The sequence below is a fragment of the Chenopodium album genome, chromosome 10 (assembly GCF_948465745.1).
Source record: "Chenopodium album chromosome 10, dcCheAlbu1.1, whole genome shotgun sequence".
Lineage (NCBI taxonomy): Eukaryota > Viridiplantae > Streptophyta > Magnoliopsida > Caryophyllales > Amaranthaceae > Chenopodium > Chenopodium album.
In genome coordinates, this window is record NC_137843.1 from 24,138,087 (window position 1) to 24,144,221 (window position 6,135).

The window sequence follows — 6,135 nt, forward strand, 5'->3', positions numbered from 1 at the left end:
ATCTTCACTAGAATAGGGCAAATGGTCCTATTACAAACTAAAGACTCAAACTTCAAGTTCCTCAACGAACTTGAAACCCCGAGAAACAAGTCACCCAACTTGTTACTCTTCTCTTCTCTATCTCTCTTCTCTTTCTCTTCTCTTCTCTTTCTCTATCTCTTCTCTTTCTCTTTTCTTTCTCACTTCTCTTTCTCACATACATAAATTCACTCAAACTTCCCCATTCCCCAAATTACAACTCGAAAGAAAAACAAACTCTAGTATAAGAACATTAAGAACACTCTAATTAACTTGTGTGGAATTGACATTTGACTCGAATTAAAAGTTAAAAAACTTATGTGAGCAAGGGTGATTTTTTCCAACTGATTTCACAGACTATTTATAGATTAAATTCGTTTAGGAAAAACTTCTTTGTGCAGCAAATCCACTACGCCACTACTCCAACCCACTAAGAAGATCATGTTCTTAAAATTAAGGAAACATGAACTCCTCAATGTGCAAGACCATGACTTGAAGAAGATCATGGAGGAGTAGGCCGCAAGTTTTTAGAAAACGTGGAAGATTTTATTTGCAAAAAGATATTTTCAAAAATCAGAATAAATAAAATCTTTTTGTTAGGAAAAAGATAACCATTATAAGATAACAGTTTTCCTAAAAACTAGCATGCACAATTTTATCAACTTAGACCAATTCCACACAGCTTTTTCGAGTGTAACTAATTTCTCATACTTACATAAATCCTAAAATATAAAAATATATTTAGTCTTCATGTCTTTGGATGAAGCTTCTACTCCGATGCTTCCTGTTCCTTGGGAGGAACTTCTCTTCTCTGATGAAGCTTCTGCTCTAAAGCTTCTGTTCCCTGAGGGGAACCTTCTCTTCTCAAGTCTTCATTTCTGAAGCACCAGTTCCTACAAAGGAACTCTTCTTTATGGATAGCTCTGCTTCTGGCCTTCTTGTTCCTCATGGTATCTTTACAAGACACTTAATTCTCCTGGTCTTTGCAACTGAGTACACACTTAAACAATCAAACACTTATTAGTTTGTAAGTAAGTGAGGTTGTGTCATCATCAAAATCATTTTAAGTACCAACGAAAGCTCACTTTAGATATGAAAATGGCATGGAAATTTTTATTGTTGTATGATTATATAAACTATGCAACAACACTTGTGGCTTTGAATTTGAATTTTAGATTTTTATGTTGTTGAATATTTTAGGTTAATTTTAAAAAAGAAATACAAGTTTATTTTTAAAAATTACAGGTTCAGTTAAAAAGATTACAGGTTAAAAAAAATTACAGGGTTAATTAATTTTTAAAAAAATAGGTTTAGACAGGTCGAGTTCAGGTCAACCCGTCTAAAACCTGGTCGGGTTCAGGTAGAATATTTTTGATGCTTAAGTAAATAGGGCGGATTCAGGTTGGGGGGCCCTGACCTGTTTATGTAAATAGGTCACCCTAGTTATAATTTATAATTTTCCACAATATTTTAAAATTTCTCAAATTAAAATACATAATAATAATAATAATAATAATAATAACAATAACAATAATAATAATAATAATAATAATAATAATAATAATAATAATAATAATAATAGTAAAAGGAATAATAGTAGTAGTAGTAATAATAATAATAATAACAACAACAACAAGGTGGTGTATCATACGGGCTTCACATGCATTTAGTAAGTTAATTAAAAAATTAAATAAAACAAGTAATATTAAATTTAATAATGTATTAACAAATTATATTAAATTATCTATAATGTTAAATTACTAAAAATTTGCATATTAATATTCTCATTTTAAGGTTTTTATTTCGGCCACTATGGTCTTTGTCAATTGTCTTCCAATTCCTAATCATCCACTAAAAAATTCAATCCCGTTTGGTCAGCCTCCTAAATACCCGTATAATGATTATGATGACTAATCTTGTAACAATGAATTTCGACGTTATTTTAGTTGTAATGGCGTTTGGTGTGATGATAAAGCAACGCAACTTCTAAATTTTCAATCATTGCTTCTACCAGGCTTTTTTTAATCATTATAAAGTCAAAACTTTTAAAATTCGGTTTTTGTGTTTCATCACTGGTTCTCCCATCTTAATCGTCCATCACCCGCTAATGTTAATATTAATGCTGATTTTACTCAAATAACCGATATCAACAATGAACCCAAAACTTGTTATTGGAAATGGATACGAGGGGAAGCGAATAATTTTCACGAAGGGGATCAATCAATTGGTGAGATGAGCAGTTATCGTCTGGTTGCAGTTTCACTGCAAGGTGAGACTTCTCTTGGCTACAAAATCTGCGTACGTAGACTTTTACCATCCAATTACATTGCACTACAAGAGACAATTGCAACAAATTATACAAATTATACATTAGAATCGCGTATGTAGTAAATGTTTAATACTGTATTTGTTTACCTTCGTTGTTTGAGTAAATGTTGTGTAATTTAATTTTATTGTTTGAGAAATTGTTCATTTCATATTTTTTTGCTCTTGTTTAGTACTGAATAAATGACAATATTATTAATGACTAAAAATACTAAGAAACATTAATATACTTTTAATACATTTATTATTTGGTGTTGCTTGCCTTTGAAGAGTGTATTTTTTATTTGTACTTACTCTTCGTATTTCAACTCACCATAGTCAAATCAGACTTCTCCAAAACCCATTTATCAGAAAATAACAAAGAGAAAATTTTGTTTGTCATTGATTATGAATAGTCATATCACCTTACCGTTTAGGAAGATAAACATAGCTCAGTGATACAATGTATTGTCATCTTACACCATTTTCTGATTTTTCATTGGTTAATTACAACCATGGCTTACTATTTTCTTCTTCTGCATGGATTTAATACGCCATGAGTGGTAATGACAGAGGTATCTTTGCTTAGAGTCACTCATTCACTATCGAATATTGTCTTTATTGTATTAATCAAAAAGAAAAATAACATGCATACCTTACACTTGTTATTTTCGAGTGTATAGAATAGAAAAAAAAAATATGTCATAAAAGTATGGTTGTAATGGAGTTTTGTTGAGAAGTTGAAAGAAGGAAGAAAATGAAATTATGATGTGTACGTTAAAAACAAAGCACCTAACAAATTAAAAAAAGCAAAAACAAAAACAACAAAAAAATAATAAATAATAAAAAAAAATTAGCTGTAACTTTGGTGGGTGGTTGCATGCATGTTGCATGCATTTGCAGTATCCATGCATGCAACTTTGTCTTTTAACATTATTTTTATTTAATTTTTTTTTTATTCGAAAAAAATTGATTAAAAAATTTCGCAATAATAACAATAGGATAGTATTACATGAAATTAATAGTTGTATTTTTTGTACTACAAAAAAATAAAGAATATCTAAAAAATTATCCGGGGTTAAAAAGTAGTAATGTAAAGTAAAATGGATTGTGATTTCAAAATTGTGCGGATTAGAGGATCAATATTTAATACTTTCGACTATGACATATGAGTACCTATGATTTTTGTATTACATGATGTCTCAAACGAAATAAGTATTATATATGTTAGTAGTAACAATATTTTTTTTTATTTTATTGTTAATAGATAAACTTATACTATTATTAGACTAGATGATTACATGATTGGGATATAATAAAAAATACGAACAAGATTTACTTCCTATAAAGGGAGATTTCCCTTATTCGAAATCACCATTTACCTCTTATTTACCCCAAAAACACACTCCTTTCCTTTTCCTCTTAGACTCCTATGGTTCCCGGCAACCAAAACCGTCCAACTCCCTCTGCGTTCGAGTAGCATTTTCGAGTGCTAAATTTTTATTTAGCTTTGATCATGGCGTTAGTGGTGCTACTAATGGCATTAATGATTTTCATAATCATGAACAAATGACGACTTGAATTTTTCGGCACAGAGTGTATAAGGTTCGAGTTGTGCTTCAGATTAATAACACCGTGTTTTACTTGTAAACTAGTTTTTGGGCCCGGGCGATGCCCCGATTATTACATGGAACTGATCATATATATATTTTGTAGTTTATGATTCAATTTTCTTGTAATTAAATTTGTTGTTCATATTGTCATTTGCTAAATATTAATATTTTGTATTCAAAAGATTACATAAAAAATCACATAGTTGGGTGGTAAGACATTTAGTTTTTGAATTAGAGGTTATGAGTTCAAATCTTGTGGTCTTTTTTTTTATTATTATAAGTGCATGACTAACAGGGTAAAGTCGTATCCCCAAATCAAAAGTAATTCCTAAATTCTCTAACTAATGTAGATAGGGAAGTAGGGTCGAATCCACAGAGAAACGAGTCTTTCTATTCCTAATTAACTAATATAATCTAGATTATGAGGTAACCAATATATATATTTGAATAATAAACTAAACTACGGAGATCAAGAATAAGGAGAAAATAATATATAAAAGGATCTAGGGCATAGGTTCACCAATAAATAATATTCCAGGGTTGAATATAATAATCATTCATCAATGCATAATTAATCAGATCATAAAGGGCTTTCGCTACGTATTATAATCACACAATTAATTTACCGGTATTAAATCTCATCTTTTGAATCTCGACTTAACCATTTATAAATTAACCTATCTATTGAAACTAGACCTAAACATTAATTCTCATCTGTCGAATCTCGAATCAATATTGTCAAACTCATGCATAAAAGATCAGGCCTAATCTAGTCACAGAGCATTAAATCAATCAATAGGAAATTAATCTAGCATTGATAATTAACAACAATAATTTACCCCTTCATATTATTTATGGATCCCCACAAACCCTAGAAATAGAACTACTCACACATAATAGGAAATAAACTAATCAAAACAATAAAACAAGTCATAAGGAATTGAAGGAATAAAAATACTGAAATTAATAAAATAGAAATCGTACCGAATCGACGGAATTACAAACGGAGTTTAAGAACAAGAGAAAGAGTAAAGGTTTTGAGAGAGAAAATCTAAGTACAGAGAGAAAAGTAGCAAGAGAGAGTAAAAGAAGTCCTAAACTTACCTAAATAAATTACATCCAAATACTAAGCAAGGAAATTCTACGCTAAACGAAACTAATCGGAGCCTAAACAAACCCCCTAAAACTCGCGCCCGGTCGGGCGCCGTACCGCCCGGCCGGGCCCGCCTTTTTGTTGCTAAAAGCACCTCTCGCGCCCGGTTGGGCACGTGCTCCGGGCGCAATGTTCTTCTCTTCTTTGCTCGCCCCGCCCGGCCGGGCGCGCCTTCGGGCGAGGCCTTAGGGCTCCGGGCGGAGCTCTTGGGCACCAATAATGGACTTTGATTGGGCCTTTACTCCTAAGCCCAATCGGATTTCCTCCTTGGGTCTTTGAACTCGGTCCAAACGCCTCGGGATCTCCAATACCGAGCCCTTAATCACCGATTTGCTTCTTCTAACCGGCCTTGGGCTTCAATCAGTGGCCGTGCACCTCCAATGCTCGTAGTCGCTACTCGAAAATCCGGGAAAATGCTCCAAAAGTGCAATTTCCTACAAAACTCAACCAAAACTACGAAAACATTAGAAAACACCAATTAGTAATAAAAGTGGCTCGAAAGAGCCAAAAACACTACTAATTATGACCAAGGGACGGGGGTAAATCACTATATAAAATGGACATATCAATGACATGTAATGAAAACAAATGGAAGGGAGAGCCACATGGCGTTATGAGTAGTTGCATGGGTGACGTGGCGTAGTGAGGGGAGTTTATGTGACACATGGACGTTGTTAGAAACGTCTTTTAATATATTGCAAGTTTGAATCATATATAGATTAGAAGTACAAATTGTAAGAAGTTTGTGTATTCCAAAATTATAAATAAACATCACTTGTATTCGTCCCTTATGTCTAATTATTGCGGTTCTTGTTAACATAATTAAATTTATTATTTTGATAATAAAAAAATTAATTTATTAGTTAATGGAAAATAGGGATCAAATTTTGGTGTCTACACTATTATAATTACATATTTTGGGGCCCTAAAACACGTAAGGCCCTGTGTTGTTCCGCTATTTGTACAGCCCAATGTATAACCTGTATTTTTATATGATTTATAAATTAACTTATTACTTTATAAAAGTATTTCATTAATTGGAAAAGA